The sequence below is a fragment of the Callorhinus ursinus genome, unplaced genomic scaffold, assembly GCF_003265705.2.
Source record: "Callorhinus ursinus isolate GAN/ISIS: 27379988/994484 unplaced genomic scaffold, GSC_fseal_2.0 scaffold31, whole genome shotgun sequence".
NCBI lineage: Eukaryota > Metazoa > Chordata > Mammalia > Carnivora > Otariidae > Callorhinus > Callorhinus ursinus.
The window spans coordinates 14,135,772-14,154,135 of record NW_027397093.1 but is presented as its reverse complement, the minus strand read 5'-3'; positions in this window follow the sequence as shown (position 1 = coordinate 14,154,135).

Below are 18,364 nucleotides of genomic sequence, written 5' to 3'. Positions count from 1 at the left end.
TGAGAGAACAGCCCCGATATTGCAGACCTGGGAGGGCAGGAGCCACGCGAGTGTGTGAGAGCATGTGAGTGGGTGAGTTCGTGTGTAGGAGTGCTCATAAGCATGAAATGGAGTGTATGAGAGCTAATGTAAGTACGTGTGTTCAGGGCGGTGTGATTGTGTGCAAATGTGAAGAACGGCAAGTGAGTGTGAGTTAATGTGTGTGTGAGAGCTGAGAGCTAGCATGAGCTTGTGTGTGAGGGTGGGCTGTGGGAGTGAGTGTGAGTGTGAGTGTGTGTGCCCGCCACACAGATACCAGGGCCATGACTGTGCTTGTGTTTGCAATGGCTGGGATTTGCTGGATTTCAGCCAGGCGGTCAATCCTCCATCCGACATAAAGAAAATGAATTTCGTACCCTGGGGACACTGCGTCCAAACCCGAGGGACACGCACACGGCGTGGTCAGTGGGCACAGGCAGCCGACAGGAGGCCCCTGCTCAGGGTTGGAGTCCCCACCTCATTCTCAGAGGACCAGGACTTTGCCCGGAGAGAGGATCAGGTCTTACGCTGCCCATTTCCCCCTGGGGTGGGGTGGGGTGGGTGCTGGCTGAGGACAGGGGGAGGCGGCCCTGTGTCCCCGGGCCCCGCCTCTCTACCAACCTCCTGACACCCGCACAGAGCAGAAGTCCTCACCTCCTCCAGCCCACAGAGGAGCGGGATGCCCCAAATTAAACCACTTGAGGGCAGGTGGTAATGGGAGAGTTTGATGGGTCGGGCCTGGTGTGGCCTGCTAAGCAGCCATCCAGGTTCCTGGGGAAGGTGGCTGTGTGTGAACGTGTTCACAGACCTGATTGTGGGGTTGCCCAGCCCTGGGCTCTGCTCCTACTCTCCACAGAGGCCCAAGGCTGCCAAGTCCCTACCGCAAGTCCCCCGTGGTCAGGTCTGCTCCTTCTAACCTGGAGACTAGCCACCCCTCCGTCACCCTGCACTGAGAGCCACCGACTCCCAACCCCAGACGCCTGGCCCCGCATGCGACCTTCTTCCTTGCCCTTGAGCAAAAGCCTGGCTGAAGCCCCTGCCCACCAGGGCTCCCGCCGTCAGGCCCAGGGTCTCTCTCCAAGGGCTCTTCCCTCCTGGAACAGTGCCATGGATAAGGGGTGTGTTTGGGGAGCCTGGGGGACTCTGTGCAGGGGTGCCCTGTGAAAAACCCAAGATGAAAATACAAGTGACTACAGCAAAGATGTTCTTTTCAACAAAGGGCGTTGGAACCCTAGACACCCACATGTGAAGAGGGATTCCGACACAGCCCTTACAGGCTTCACGCAAATTATCACCACGTAGATCACAGAGCTAACTGTAAAATGCAAAATTTTAAGACTCCTAGACGAGAACAAGGGAGAAAAATCTAGATGACCTTGGGTGTGGCGATGACTTTTGAGATCCCACACCAAAGGCACCATCCATGAAAAGAATGATTGATAAGCTGGACTTCATTGAAATTAAAAGCTTCAGCTCTGGGCGCCTGGGTGGCTCAGTTGGTTAAGCGACTGCCTTCGGCTCAGGTCATGATCCTGGAGTCCCGGGATCGAGTCCCGCAGCGGGCTCCCTGCTCGGCAGGGAGTCTGCTTTGCCCTCTGACCCTCCCCCCTCTCATGTGCTCTCTTTCTCTCAAATAAATGAATAAAATCTTTTTTAAAAAATAAATAAATAAAAGCTTCAGCTCTGGGAAAGGCACTGTCAAGGGAATGAGAGGACAAGCCACAGACCAGGAAAATATATTTGCAAAAGACACATCGGATCAAGGGTCATTATCCAAAATACTCAAATAATTTTTAGAACTCAACAGGGAGAAAACAACCTGATTTGAAAAGGGGCAAAAGACCTGAACAGACACCTCACCAGATGAGAAATATAGATGGCAAGTAAACGTTTGAAAAGACGTTCAGCATCCTATGTCTTTACAGAATTGCCAATTAAAACGAGATACCACTAGACACCTATTAGAACAGCCCAAATGCGAAACACTGACAACACCGGGTGAGGGTGTGGAGCAACAAGGAACTCTCATTCACTGCTGGTGGGCATGCAGAACAGCACAGCCTCTTGGGAGGACGCCTTGGTGGTTTCTTACAAAACTGAGCACACTCTCACCATATAATCCAGCAACTGTGCTCCTTGGTGTTTACCCAAAGGAGCTGAAAACGTGTTGTCTACACAAAAACCTGCACACGGATGTTCCTAGCAGCTTCATTCATCGTTGCCAAAAACTGAAAGCAACCAAGATGTCCTTCAGTAGATAAATGGATAGATAAACTGGGGTTCATCCAGAAATGGGATGTTATTCAGTGTTAAAAAGAAATGAGCTACAAGCCATGAAGAGATGTGGAGGAAACTGGCAGGCATATTACTAAGTGAAAGAAGCCAGGCTGAAAAAACTACATACTGTATGATCCTAACTGTATGGCATTCTAGAAAAAGCAAACTGTGGAGATAGTAAAAGGATCAGTGGTTGCCAGGAATTGGGGGAAAGGGTGGGGCAGGAAGGGAGGGTTAAATAGGCAGAGCACAGAGGGCAGTGAAAATAATTCTGTCGGACACTATAATAGTGCATACACGTCATTATACATTTGTCAAAACCCCTAGGATATACAACACCAAGAGCAAATCCTAGTGTAAACCATGCCCTTTGGCCTCATTGATTGTAACAATGTACCACTCTGGTGTGGGATTTTGATAGTGGGGGAGGCTGGGGGTGAGCAAGGGATGTATGGGAAATGTCTATACTTTCATTCAATTTTGCCGTGAAGTTAAAACTGCTCTAAAAAGTAAAGTCTATGTTTTTAGAGATACGTAAATGATGAATACTTAAATTTCATTCCTGTTCTGATCGTAAATCCATGCAACACGACCCCGCTTACATTGCCACTAACTGATCACTGGGACTCTGTTCTTATTATTGTTCAGTGTGGCTATTATTATTATTATTATTATTATTATTATTATCAGTCATGGAGCGAGCATCAGTCAGACCCCGTGCACTTGATCCTGATGATCTCACTTGACCCCATGACAACCCCGAGGTGGGAACTGGTGTCCAGTTTACAGACAAACAACCGAGGCCCAGAGAGGTGAGCCCACTTGCCCATCACACAGGTGATGGGTGATGAAGCCAGGTTTCGAGCCAAGGTCCGATAGGGTCCTGAGCCCAAGCTCTTCATGTCCTGCAAACAGAGTGGTAACAACTCATACCGATTACCTCTGCCTTTTTCCATCATTCTCTTGTTTTCATCGTTCATGATCTGTATGTGGGAAGCTAACCAGAGAGGTGAGGCTCTCTGCCCACATTGGTTCCTTTGCAATCACACACTAGTTTCTGGGGCTGTCTCCCCAGTCTGAAGTCTCGGAGCCGAAGGAAAATGTCAAGAATATTAAATTTGTAATTGAGTAAAACCTGAGGAGAATCATTAAATCACGATTTAATATTTCCCAAATGGTTCATCGACATTTTGAAGATGTGTCGAACTCTCTGGCTTTGCGCACCCTGACAGTGCAGATGAGCAAGTCAGATGCTAGTTCTGGAGGCCGGCTGGAAAGCAGACTGCCAGGCACCGTCATGCCAGCAGCGTGGACATGAACCCAGGGCCACAGCCCTCAACGTCACAGTGCCCTTTCAAAGTCATTCTGCCAGTGAGGCCTGAGTGAGACCTGGTGGTCCAGGCGTGTTACGTAAACCTATATAACTATCAATGCACAAGGACCCCTGACTTCTGTTGGATGCCAAGTCATTGCCAGCTATGAAGTTCCAGATGCTTTATCCCTGTAAAAATGGGCTTGAAAAACGTGTGCCTTCCTAGCACCCAGCTCTTGGCTTCTAAATACCATTTTCCAACGAAAGGGACCAGGGTCCTTGGAGAAAGGACGGATTCTAGGGCTGGGAGGAGAAAATACAAGACAATCCCAGAGCACTGTGGTCTCAGAAAATGAGGTAGTGCTAAAAACAACAACAACAACAACAACCCAACAAAAGCCACATGATACGCTTATATCCAAACCAATTACGGGGGCCATGTGAAGACAGCAGAAGAGTCTGCCTACAAGAGCTTCCAATGGCCGAAGCTGGAACGATTTGAGCAATATGATAAATAACAAGAATATTGAATTCCAACTAATAGAGTAGAAGGAATGGGGGAAGCAGAAAATCACCGTTGGAACACCAGGGTAGGAATTGCCATGGGCTGGATCCACCTATGACTGCTGGAACTAGGGGGCGAAACTTTAAGGGGAAATAGGACGCTTGCATAGCTTCAAACTATCTCCCTTCCCAATTTATTAATTACTAGGCTGGTTTTCACATTTGTCCACAAATTCACAGATTTCCAGGGGGTGGAGTTTAATTCCTCTCTTCTGGAGTATGGGCTGGCTTTGGCCAACTTGTTCCTAAGAATAGAGTATGGAGAGGGGAAAAATAGTGACTGTGTAGTGAAGGAACCTGGCAGACGCCACCTTAACCTGTGATCAAGGTCAAGAGCGCCAGAGAAGTCCTGAGGATGTCATGTACCCCAATGGCATGTCATGAAAATCCACGGCTTTTCACCAATAGAGAAGCTGGTGAAAATTGAAGGTTAGCTGCTGTCGGCTCTGTTAGCATAGGGAGAGCTGGGTAAAGGGTCCGTGGGAGCTCTCTGTGCTTAGAACTCTACTGTGAACTTAAAATGAGCTAGAAATAAAATGTTGTTTTAAAAAACACGTGTCTTGTTTTGGTTTCAGGATCCCCAAAACGTGGCATGTGAAAATATTGGCCTTAAATTCGGCTGTTTTGAAAGCCACAAATCCAACCTTTTGTTCCCTCTGCAATTTAGGTACCGCATACAAAGACACACATATTAACGACATATTCGCCCAAATGGGATTGTGCAGGAGGCACTGTTTTACAGCCCTGCTGTATTAATAACAATCCACTGGGAGAGATCTATAAGGTGTATCACAAATGCGTGCCAGGAACTATAGTTGGGAGGGGGTCTCCTAGACCTGGAGTCTTTTCCCGTGCCCTGGGGACGTGCCGTGACTTTCTTTCCTCCCCCAGCGTTGCCCTAGTCCCTGTAACAGAGGGCTAGAAGTCCCCCTGGGATCTCAGCACCCCGTAACACAGGACGACACCCGGGAGATGCTGTCTGGAGCTGTCCTAGGGCCTCCAAGCCCGTTTCTGCAGCTGTGAAATGGGGAAGATTCCTGGCTGTGCCTTCTGTGCCCAGGGCTCCAGGGGCATTCAGAGGAGTGTTGGGGAGCACCGCATTAACTCGTCATCTGAGCACTGGGGTTCCAGTCCCAGTCTGTCCCTTCTTCCTGCCCGGGCAACCTCGGGCAAGCAATTTCACCTCCCTGGGCCTGTTTCTTCACCTACAAATGGGCCTGATGTCAATACCAGCCTCACGGTGCTGGCGTGGGGAGTGAACAAGAGCTTCTGTGTGAGGGGCACAGGGCACGGGGCCCAGGCCAGGCTCCGTTGGTGACAGCTGCGGTGATAGCTACTTTGGGTGTTAACCAAACGCACGGGGAGGAGGCCTGGGGGTGGCTCCAGATGCCAGTGGTGGCACGCAGCCCTTCCTTCTCCTTGGAAGCAGCCCCAGTCAGAACAGCCTGTAGTCCCCTGACTCTGATGGCCAGCCCCCAGATGTCTAGCGTCGCCTGGCCCGAGCCCCAGCTCCCGTGGGCATCGCCAAGCCACCGGCCGGGGCAGAACCTCGGCCAGCAAGAGAGCAGGGCCGTGGGGGCCGTGCTGCCCGAGGGCCGGGGGTGGTGTGGGGGGCCAGGGCCCTCCTCCAGCCTCCTTCAGCCTCCCTGGAGATGTCACAGGCTTAGCAGGGGCTGCTTGACACATGTCGGATAAAATAAGAAAAAATAAATAACAATGTTTATAAGAAGATTAGCAAGAAGGCGGCAAAATTTCTCTAGGGAGTCTCCTTGGCTGCATCTGGGAGTGACAGCTCCCATTGCCTTATCAGAGACGTAATGAGTTGCTAGGATTTGGGGTCATTAAAAATGCTCCCCGGCTGGGCCCCCTCCCTCTCCCGTCGCCTTTGATGGTGGGAGTCAGGGGGCCTGGTGGCGGCACGGGCCCCCTGCCCCCACTGTGCTGTCTGCCCCTCGCTGTCCCATTTGCCAGGGGGACAGAGGTGAGATGGTGGGGCCCAACTTGGCGGAAGTAATGCAACACGACGGCCCAATTTGTGCCCGCGGCCCCTCGGGCAGAGGACCCGTCTCCCCGGTACAGATTAGACTCTGTTTCATCTCAGCTGCCTTCAGAGACAAAAGAGGGGCTCTGTGTAGACACATGTACATGAAGAGCTGTCCACAGCTCCAGACTGCCCCGGGGAGGGAGCCCCGTCGGCCATCTAACACCCCACTTTGCACACGGGGAAACTGACTTCCCGGGAGGGGCAGAGGTCAGAGGTGGCCGCGTAGTGGCGGCAGAGCGAGGCTTTGAGCTCGGGTGTCCAGACTCCCAGACGGAAGTTGGGTGTGTTTAGCAGGCTACTGCATTTTTGTAGAGGGAACAGAGCGGAGGAAAATTCAGTTCCTTGAGAAAAGAACGTGCAGCCGTCTCCCACACCCTGCAAGTCACTGGGAGAGACACAGGGAGCTCAGAAACCAGGGAGACACAAGTCTGGGCCCCCAGCCCAGCAGGAAGGATGGGTGCTGAAGCCAGTGTGCACAGGCCAGCATCTGCCCCCCCACGCACCCATTCCGAAATCCCTGTCAGGCTGCAGAGAAAGGGCTCGCGCCTTCAATCACGTCCCTCTTTGTCAGAAGCTTATCTTCAAGTTGCTCAAAGCACTTGTAGTGTATTGATTTTCTCAACCACTCACTGGCTCCACTTCCCTTGAGGGATGGGGGGCTTGAAAGAGGAAGGATTACCCTATGTCTCAGTTCAGGAAACTGAGGCTGGGAGCAGCCCACTCATGCTGTTACTGGCCCATGTGGTACCTTTGAACTCTAAGCAGATACAGCTGCATGCTGAAGAGTGTGACTTGGTGAGCAGAGTGAAGCTGGATCCCAGCCCCATAATCACTCCTTTAGCCAGGCACCCTTGTGCAGTGAATAACCCGCCCAACTGCATGCGGCAGCCCTGCTATCACATTTAACTGCCGAGGATGGCCCTGAGGTCTCTCTCAACTAGACCTCTGGCAAAATGGTAAAGCCAGGAAGGTCCTCCCTATTCTGGAGAGAGCCTCTGCCCCAGATCTGCCGACCTTCCTCTCTCAGCCTTTGTGGCTACAGCTTCTAGCTGTTTCAGTGGGTGCGGATCTGAAATCATTGGGGGGCTTTATCCCAACCCTTCCTTCCAGAGTGGGGGTGATGAGAAGCAGACCAGAAGAGGGAGTGCATCACCCTCCCCAACGGAGCCCCAGTCCAAGCGCTGTTCTTCCTGCTGCTCCTCATGTGATCTCCTCATGGGCACTGGCCAGATGCAACTTTCCTCAGCAGAAATCTGTCCGTTTGGCCGTCTTCTGGTCTAGTTCCAGAGCCTCAGGGGTTCTCTGCTTACCTTAGCTCAGCCCGAGGCATTGGGGGTCCAGGGCGCTCCCAGAGAATCAAACTTGGTGGTAAGTTGTGGGGAGAGGGGGCACCTCCGGCATTGCACAGCCCAGTGGACTGGTCACATCCCAGCTCAGGACTGGGGTCTCTCCCAGTTGCAGCATGCTCCATCACGGGCCCGGCTGGGACAGCCAGCACAACGGTGGCACCTGGCGAGGCCACAGAATTCCTAAGACTGTGAATTCCAGGGCCAACGGATGGGGCTTTCCCTCTGCGGCTGTGGCTGGCAACCTGGATCTCTGGCGGCCTGGGACAGCTGGCTGGGCCCTCAGCCCTGGGGCTGGGCCCGGTGCCTGCTCTCCATCAGCCAGGAGGGGTTTCGGGGCCACCCTCGACCAGCAGTAACAGAAAAGTACCCATTTGCTCATAATTTACATTTGAAAGATCCAGTTGATTCAAGGCTGCCCTGTAAAGCTGCCTCTCGCTCTTGCTGGCATCCTCACACTAAAGCGGGAGGTCCTGATAATAACAGTAATAATTAGTGACTAGTGTTTACAAGGCACTTGCTATGTACCTGGTGCTATGCTGAGTGCTCGAGCTATAGGATCCTTGTTATTCCTCCAGCAACACCGAGAGGCAGGGACTACTCTTACTTCCATTCTTCAGATGGGAAAACGGAGGCTCTGAGACACTGCCCTTGCCTATGCTCACGTGACTGCTGGGGATTTGAACCCGGGCATATCTGACCTCAGGCCCTGTCAGTGACTGGGTAGAGTCCAGCCCACCCCGGGAACCATCCCTGACCTGCTGCCCATGAGTGAGTGCTGCACCTGGAACAGTCCTGTGGGTCTGGATGGAAGGGCAGGTGTGAGCCGCAAGCCTGGCTCACCTTGTGGTTCTCTGGGCAGCACCTGAGTCCCGGGAGCCCCTGCGCGGTGGAGGCCCTCCCTTCTCCACCACCTCTCCCTCCAGGAGCTCCTGGAATACCATCTCCCCCACCTTCTTCCCCCAGCACGTGATGAGGTTTCGGGATCACCTCTTGGAGGCCAGCTGACAAGTTCCTGTTCTCAGTTTGGGGATCCGAGGCTCAATAGCTTCACAAAACAACATGGCCACATCCAAGCCGCTTCTGTCCTGTCGGGTAGGGGTGTGCAAAAGGCCTGGGCTTCACCACCTTCCCCTCCCACCCCTAATTGAGCCTCAAAGCACTTTCTTCCTTCAGGCCTCCTCAGAAATTGCTTGTTCTGGTTTACATGGGGAAACTGAGGCCGCTCTCCTTGCGGCCCAGTGCCTCCTCCCCTCCATCCCAGAGAGCCCCCCAATCTCTGTGGTCTGGGGAGGGGAGAGAGGAAATAGAGCTGGGGAGCATTTGTTTCTTCTCAACAAAGCAACTCATTTCTTTAGGCAAATGAGCTGGGGAGGGAAGGACACCGCTGGAGCCCAGCAGTGATTAATTAGAAAGGAAATGAGCGGCCGGCATGAAGGGGGCAGGGGTGAGGCAGCAGGAGCGGGTGCGCTCAGGGCTGGCAGGCTGTGGAGCTGAGCTCGGAGCGGCACTGGCTATGCCTGGCGTGGGCCCGGATGGGGAGAAAGAGGGCACCCTGCCTGGCCTTGGGGAGCTTAACAGCTATGCTGGTGAGGTGAGACAGGGGCACACAGAAGTGAGGTCGAAAAGACACAGGAGGTCAGTCAGGAAACCAGGGAATCGCTGTCTGTCTCCCCCTGAGGCACGAGTCAACCCAGGGGTGTCCCTTCCAGCCCCCCCTGGCTGCCCACCCCCCCGTGCTCAGGCCACCCTGCATCTCCCTGGGTGCTATCGCATCTGGGCCATTCCCTCACCTCCATATCTGGCTTTGCCCCATTCGAAGCTGTCAGACTAGTCTAACCTGTGCCCCAGTCCCTCATGGCTACATCTACTGACAGATCATGCTAGAAGGATAATGGACACAGGGCTCAGCAGGATGAAGTAAGCACACGGGACAGACACCTGTTGAAGCAGTGGCGTTCTCGTGGGCAAAGATAAATGCCTTGGCTCTTCGCAAGCCCCGTGAGGGGTTTGACCAGGGTTTTGGGTGCTGCTCTCAGTTCCGACCTTGCTTGGGTCCATGTCACAAATGCCACAGCAGAGGGACACTTGAGTTTAATACCTCAGACCTAGATCAGGGGCCAGAGACTGTGACTTGTCCCCAGCTGTGACTTGTCCCCAGCCACGCCCATGGGGGGTAAGGATGGGGCTAGATTTGACCTCCTGATTCCTGCCAGGGCTCTTGGCAGATCCTCTTAGAGCGCCCCCTTCAGCACATGGTGACAGCCCACGGAATTCTCAACCCCTCTCCCCTTGGGGCCACCTTCCTCCCCCGTGGCTATGGCGTCTAATGGGTGTTCGCCGAGAGTGTCCCCTACAGGACGGCCCTTTGACTCCAACTCAGATTTCCATCCCTCCCTCCCTAGTGGGTTTCTTCTGAGTTCTCTGTGGCGCCCTGGCCCTTTGGGGTTAAATCCAGCACCTCCTCCTTCCTTCCCCACTAATGACACGCTTGCCTCTCCACGTGATGGGACGCTGGCTAAGAATAGAGTTTGCTGCTCTCGGGCTCCGCTCAGCAAAGCTGCCACGACACAGGGTTTCCTATGTCTGCCGTGCCATGGGGCTCCAGGCCCGGGACCCCGAGTAGGCCGGGTGGCTGACGGCCAGCACCCTGCTAGCCTCTCTCCGAGGCCCAAACAGGGTCCAAGAGGAGGAGCCCAGGGACGCTCACTGCCCAGGAAAGGCCCGTGGCTCCCACTGTCTCCCAGGTACTGTTGAGCGGCCCCCGGGCGTGTGAGTCCCGTCTGATACCCTCATCCACCAGATCTTCACCCAACCCATTTCACAGCGGAGTGACTGAGTCAGACAGGGGAGGTGGCTTGTCTGAGGTGCCACAGCTTCTAAGTGCAGGAGCCCAGATCTGACCCCAGGGATGTGCAGGCAACACCCCTAGGATGACAGGGGATCAGTGTCACCAGGAGACACTGCCTGGCTCACCCTAGCCCCAGCTCCTGACTCCAAACAGAGAACAGGCTTGACACCACCAGCAGAGAAACGGTGCCCGAGACGAGGCTAATTAGCATGGTGGCGGTGGCTGGTGACATGTGCTAGAGGCAGTCAGGAGCACGAGGAATAGTGACAGAATGCCCTGGGTTCGAACCCCGGCTCCACCCACTTACAGCCCTTGGACCTCGGGAGCGTTGTGCTAACCACTCTACGCCTCAGTGTACTCATCTATAAAATGGAAACATCATAGGTTGTAAGTATTAACAGGGTGATCACCCTTAAAAGGTCTAGAACTGTACCTGGTCTATAGTGAGAACCCCAGGACTGCTTTTGCTCTAGCACGGCTTCCTGGGCAGGATGAAGGCACGGGATGCAAGGTCGCTGTGTCCTTGTGGTGTACAGAGAGGGGGCTTTGCCATGAGCAAAAGAGCCTCCTTCCCTGAGCTTCCTGGTCACCTGGGCAGAACCAGCCTGCAGTGTATGTATGTGTACGGGTGTATGTGCATGTGTGTGTGCCTATAAACATGTTGGACAGTTAGATTTCTAGACTCGGAAGCGAGCCACGGGTCATATTTTATCCCCCACCCCTCCCACACCCAGTTCTGAAATCGCCTCCACAATGTCACAGACCTCTGCTTCCCCAGGCCTTGCCCACCTGCCTCCTGTGACAAGAAATGCATTTTCTCCAGAGGCAGCTTGTCACCTTGTGAGAAGTTCTATCAGAATTGCTTCCCTATGCCCGCCCCTCCTCCCCTTCACCAAGGGGGCCCCCAAGTCAAACACAAGCCTCCTGGAAAGAATGGAGGAGTCTGGCTGCAGCCCCCTCCCTCTCCAGGGGACCCGTCCCAGATCACCCCAGGCCACTGAGCTGCCCCTCCTCTGTCTTCTCCACCGTTCACAACATCTCTGTTTCTCTTCAGGCCTCTTGTCATATGGGTCCTGTCTCCCCTGCTAGACAGGAGCCTCCTGAGGACAGAGGCTGCTTCTTTGTGACCTCCTGACTCTGAATGAGATGATAAAGAGAAAGCGCTTAGAACAGTGGCCCATAGATGTCAATGTCAGCTACTGTAATAAGAAATACCATCACTATTAGCGCTGTCCCCCTCTCTCACCATCACCACCCGCCATGACCTCACCCTTGGCAAAAGGGGACAAACCACACAGGGACCTTCTATCACCAGGTGAGCAACACTAGAGCAAAGAGTTATGGGACACCCACCACATGCCCTGTATTGTACTGAGCATGCTAAGTGTGATAAACCTGTTTCCTTGCAAACTATCATGCTCCCATTTTATAGATGAGTCAACTGGGGCACAGAGCTGGAAAACAGCTCCCCCAAGTCTGCACAGCTGTAAGGGGCAGAGCCAGGCTTTGCATCCGCGCAGCGGGTCACTAGTCCAAGCTCCTAACTGCCTGTCTCACTGCTACCTCAGGCGCTCAGAGAAAGCTTTGACCTTTGGGGCGACGTCTGAAAGCAAGACTGAGGTGCATCCTCGGGACCCGTTCTCCCATCCTGAGCCTCGCAGGGCTGCACAGGGAGTTCAGCTGTCATCAGCCCATCCCCTGTCCCCAAGCCTGGGAGAAGTCCTTGAAGTCCGGAGTGGGCCCTTTGAACACGGTGATGTTGTCACACTGTCACTGTCCTCCTGGGGCGGGATGCGAGGGAGATGACTGCCATGAGCTGGAACACGGCAAAGTCGCTCCTGGTGAGGGACGTTCAGACCTCCCCGAGAAGTCAGAGTCAGCCCAGCTCTGGAGACGTGTTCTCCCACCGTGAGTGACAGCACGCGCGGTGCCCCCAGCCGCCGGCGAGCGCACACGCACGCTGCACGTGCGTGTGATATTAAAGTCATATTTTTGGTTGCCGGGAAGGCGCCGTTGTCACTTCCTCTGCCCTAGGCAACCTGCTGGCCCAGCTCCCCTTCCACTTCCCCACCCACCGCGGAGCGCCATCCGTTTGTATTTATATAGATAAATCGGCCCGGCTAATTAAAGTTCTCTTGCTGGAGAGCGAGGGAATTAATAAAAGAACTTGGACTGGAGCCGACAGAAAGCTGGGGCGCTCAGAGCCCGAGCCAGAACCCGCAGCAGCAAAGGAGGCCAGAGGGTCCAGCAGGCAGGGCCACGTGAGCCCGCCCCACCCTCCCTGGGGGAGCAGGGGGCACTCGGGGCCCCAGAAGGAGGGCGCTGGCAGGAGCCCGTTCACTGTGTGTTTCGTGCTATGATGCCGCACACGCGCACCTTCTCTTGACCTTTGGATATGGGCTGCAGCCCTAGGCTCTGAGGCTTCGGGGAGATGGGCACTTAGAAACACAGACAGTGACAAGCTGCTCGGGCTCAAATTCTAGCTCTGCCATGTACAGCTGTGCAGCCTCAGGCAAGTTTGTTTAGTAGCTCTGGTCTCAGTTTACTCATCTGTAAAATGGGAGCATCACAGTTTTCGAGAATTAACAGGGTTCTCACACTTAAATTGCTCAGAACAGTACGTGGCATGGGATAAGGGCCCCATACCTCTTTGCTCTGTTATTGCTTGCCTGGCAGGATGAGGGCTCAGGATGCAAGGTCGCTGTGTGGTTGTGGTGCTTGGAGAGGGGGCCTTGCCTGAACAAAAGAACCTCCTTCCCTGATCTCCCTGGACACCCACTCAGTGCCAGCCTGCAAGCTGCCTTGTCCAGCCTCCAACCCCAACACTCCAAGTGGAGGTCCAGGGGCCACCTTGACTAGAATCCTCCCAGCCGGGCTCAGAGCTCAGCCGGTGCCCTTGGCCTCGAGGATGGGCTGTTCCCTCCTGCTGTCCCAATCCCTTCCTGAGGCCCAGGGACTTGCCTGAGAGATAAGTTCTGACTACGCCTGCCGCTGGGAGTCGGGGTCAGCTGTGGCACCCTAGGATGGGGCAGGCCTGGCGCTGTTCGGATTGGGCCCCATCCTATCTCCCAGCCTCTTCCCACCACTCTGGCCTCAAAGACCCTGAATGTCCCCCTGCCCTTGGGCCAAGCTGGAAGAACAGGCCACCACCTTCTCCTGGAGGTGAAGGCAGCTGTGAATTGTATCCTTCATGACCCTTCCCCTTCCATTTTCCTGAGCCTCCGTTCACACAAGGCCTGAAGCCCTTGGTGCAGGGAGGACAGCACGGCCCCCACTCTGCTACCAACAGTCCATGGGGCGTGGGCCATGTCCACAGCTGGACTTTTCTCCACATGCAGCCTTGTAGCTCAGCCCTCTCCGATTCTGACACAGCCCCCAAAGAACAAAGAGGGAAGAACCCCCAACACAGGCCTGGACCTATGTGCCCAGAGGAGCCAAATGGTTCTGGGAGGACTCGGCTCTGTGAAATCTTGGACTTGAGCTGCGATTTCTCCTAAAGCTCCCAGAGGCTTTCTCAGCCCCAGAGGGGGAGAATGATGTAGGCCAAGTTCCTGATCTCCCAGGTGGGCAGCTGGCCTCTTCTACCAGAGCCCAGCCCCTGCCCCAGCAGCCAGCATGGTCTTCCTAAGCCGCTTTAGCTCGAATGAGTTGACCGCCAGGCCAGAAACGGACGCCCTGCCCAACTCCCAATGCCATTCGCTTCTTATTTTTGTCGTCTTTATCTAAAGTTTCTTCTCCATTTGGTTATGATTTTGTTGTCTGTTCTTCCAACTAGGAAGAAAGCTCCTCATCTGTTCATGGCTTATCTCCAGCACCTGGCAGCCACCGAATGTTTTCAAATGAGTAAGTGAATGACTGGGTGAGTGGATATGTGGGTGACCCCCCTGAGGAGATGGTCACGGATGCAGCCTGCCGGGGAGGGGCGGTCAGGCCAGCTGGGCTGAGGCCCGGGCACCCTGAGGAAACAGCTGGGCCTGTTGGAGCCAGAGGCCCCCGGCCGGCGCCTCCTGTTTGTCAGCCTGTGTGGGTGGAACGGTGTGGCCCTTGAGCCCTACGTGAGGAGGGGAGCCGACTGAGGGCAGCCCGAGGAGGAAGGGTGACCCAGATATAACTTAGGGACAATGACCATGTGAGGGCCACAGGAAGAAACAGAGGAGGAGAGGAAAGGTCTAACAATATGTAGGACCATCACTCATTGGCAGGATAGCCCCCGTCCAGGTGTCTCTCCGGGGCTGGCTCATCCTTCCTGTTATCTCTCAGCACAGTGACTCCAGGAAAGCCCCTCCCAACCGGCCCTGGGGCCCTCCGCCCTGGAGATGTCATCTGGAAACCTGTGGAGCTTATCTGGGCCTCCCTTCCTTGTGCCTGGGCTGGACAGTAAGGCGCGGGGAGGGCCAGGGACCTGCCCGAGGTCACAGAGCAGAAGGGTCCAGACCCCAGGTCTCCTGGCTCCCCAGGCGAGGCTCTCCCCACGTCCCAGCCTGTTGCAGGGTTGTGCGCATCCACACCCCACCCCTCCCCACCACCCCTGTGCACCATCAGCCCCGACAGAGCCTCACTTGGGTGTCAGCCACCTATTTCTAGGCAATGCTCGCTGTCCAGGGCCTGGTGTCTGAGCGTCAAAGCCTAAAAATAAAAAGACAGATTGTCCACTTCAGCTGTAATTACTGCCTAAAAAGACCCAGTGGGGAGAAAAAGAGAGAGAGAGGGGAGGAATCAAGAGCAAACCTCAGAGCTGAGCATCTATCACAGGTGGACAGGCGCGGGCGGGAGGGTCTACAGGCAGGTCCATGGGGCTCCCAGGCCTCCTGGCCCCCACCGCCCTCTCCGCTCAGCCGTCCATCAGGCCTGAGCCCCAGTGGGCAAGACGGAGACAGGGCAGGCCGTGCGGGGGACCCGGGCCGGCTCAGCTGTCCCCAGCTGTGTAACCATACCACACAGCAGGCTTCTCTTGGGACTCCGTTTTCTGACGAGTACCCTGGGATTATGCATTCGCTCCACAGATCTGCAGTGAGCGCCTACCGTGTGCTGGAGCTCGTGGAATGCACATCTGGGCCAGATGCTGCTGGGCCCTAAGGAAGACAGCAGGGGGATGGCCAGCTGGGTGTCACAGGAGACCTCGCCAAGAGCCGAGCTTCCCTGGCAGTGGGGGCAGCAGGGTGGGGCGGGGGGCAGTGGGGACAGAGGCTGCAGACAGCTGTGTGACATGCTTGCTTCTGACAGCGGACGGGGGGGTGGTCAAAGGAGATGCACTGTCGTGGGGGTGAGCCACAGCACGTGGGGAGGCCCGTGGGATCCGTGCCTCGCGAGAAGGACTCCTGGGGCCCGGGAGAGGGCAGAACTGGGAGTGGCCACTGTGAGGCCTGCCAGCCAGGGACAGTGGCACACCATGAAGCGCTGTGGCCAGGGGGAGTGGAGATGAGTGTCTTTGGGGCTGGCACGGAGCCATGTGGCACCCACTGTGTGCCGGGGCCCCTGGTGGAGGTGGCTGGCGGCCAGCAGCCGGGACGGAAGACGGCCCATCCAGGATGCAGGCCGCCCTGCTGGGACTCGGGGGGGCTGAGGGGCTGGGGCCAGCAGGAAGGGCAGAGCCCAGGTGAAGAGGGCAGAGGTGGGGCACCCTGGGGCGAGGGGATGGGGAGCCCAGGTGGAAGTGAGGCAGGCCTGGAACAGAGCCTCAGGACCACTTCTTACCGTGGACCTGGGGGAAGCCCTCTGGGCTCGGTGCTCCTGACCCGGCCCTATTTCTCCCTTCCCTCTCTGCCTTGGGTGGCATCTCCTGAGTGAGTCCAGCTTCTGCAGGCTATGCCCACGAGGTCCCAGCTCCGCCCTGGCTTCTGGCCTCGGTTGGCCACCGCCTCGCCCCATTGCGAATGCCGGCACCCAGGCAGTACCTCGCAGCTCCTCCACCACCTGGGAAACCAATTCTCCAGCACTAAATCCCTGTGTCGTAAATATTAGAGGGCTCTTCTCTTCTTCTAGTTAGAGCCCGGCTGATAGGGCAAGCATCTCAGAGCTTCCTCACCTATAAAATGCAGACAATAGCTCCCTCTAAGCTCTCGTGAGGATTAAGTGAAGTCAGGAAAATAAACATGCAGCACCGGGCCCACATTCACAACGCAGCAACAGGTGGGTACCGGAGGACGACAAAAGCTCGATGGTCACTCATTCTACACACTTCTTTAGCTGTGGCTCTGTGCCATGTGCCAGGGACCCTCTCAATCCATACTTGGCCCCTGGCTAATGGGCCTCAGCCCCTGGAGGAGCAGACACACTTGGAGCAGCAAGGCAGGGGTAATGGGAACCAGGTCCTAACCTAACCTCCAGGCTAGGCTGGGCTGGGCTGAAGTCTTCTGGGGGAGGCCACACCTGAGCTGACCTCACCTGAGGGATGGGAAGACAGGTCTGCGCTCCCGGAGAGCGGGGACCGTGCGTCCTGTGCACTTCCCCCTGGTGTCTCAGCACAGCACTGAATGCTGACAACAAAGAACTCAGGGCTGCCCTTCTCCCAGAGCTCCCCCAGGCCCGGTGCAGGCCAAGTGTTTTACCTGCACTCCTTCCAGTCCTCATGGCGGCCCTAGCAGCAGGCACTACCTGCTAGCCGATGAGAGATGCGGGTGGGTGGAGTTTTCCCCCAGCAGGGTAGACTCCTTTGTTCAAATGGCATCGAAGTCAGATGGGAATGGTGACCTGCAGGGTGCCGGGTGTGGTGTGCTCTGGACAAGTCCAGGGTAACATTCACACCCTGCTGTGGCACCCAGTGCTCCTTGGCCTTGGGCTCGCACAACCTGCAGGAGGCAGGCCAGGCTGAAAGGGCTCCAGTGGGAGAAGGAGGCAGAGCTACCCAGTGAGCGGAGAGATCCAGAGCCTGCCTTTTGGTCTTGAGGATTAGAGAGAAGGAAGGCAGGCTAGAGTTACCAGCAGCCAACCCAGCAGGGGCGCCCCCAAACCATTTACCCCACTGTTTGCTCCTTAAGCCACCTGTGGTTTGCCAGAGGCCCCGCAGAGCCTGACCCTGCACTGACAAGTTCTGGAAACCCCGCAAACTTGGACGTTGGTCAAATACCAGGAACAAAACAACTCCCTCTTGGAGGTTCAGGGCATTTGAGATATTGTCTTTGTGGTTTCCTGTTCATGATTTTCATTAAAAATAAACAGTGTTCAATAAGAGCATTCGACACAGCATGGCTCCTCCAGGGGCCTCAATTTCCTCACCTGTGGACAGGGCCTATTAGTTCTCCCTCTTGCCTTCCCTGCAGGGGTCCTGAAAGGGGCAGATGAGAGGAGATGCAGGAAAGGAGAGTGGGTTACTGACAGTGTGGGGCCCGGGTGCACTTCCATTCCATTCTCAAGGGCACACTTGGGTCATCTGTGTACCCTCCATCCTCAGATCCCCCCAGAACTGCAGTGACTCTCGGTTGGTTGCAAGTCACCAGCTTTCCTCTGCCTCAGTTTGCCCTCTGGGCACTGGAGAGAGGACCCGGTCTCTATTTGCCCAGACACAGATGGAATTTAATAATAGGTGCAGAAAGGAAAACAAGAGGAGATTAGTGGGGGGTTGGCAGGTTTATTCCATATTCATAACATGGGGGGCTCCTCCGGAGTTGGGCAGGGTGACAGTGCCGGGGGCTGGGGGCCCCTTCCTGCTGCCCAGAGGGAGAGACACTTTTGCTGTAAGCCCAGCCCAACTGCAGCAAAGCCTACACACCCTCCACCCCCTCCCGCCTCCCCAGCCAAGCAGCCCCCTTCCAGCAGGGACAGCTGAGGACAACTGGTGCCCCTGTCCCCAAACCTCCACGGCTCCACCTTAGGATGGGTGGGCTGGGCACAGTGTCAGCAGGGATGTTCTCAGAGCCACGGATGGCTGTTGGCCCCGGCTCAGGGCCACCCTCACGCGGACCTGCTCCTCCGGGCTGTCCCCGTCCTGCGGCCTCTCCCTGGCAGGGCCCCCG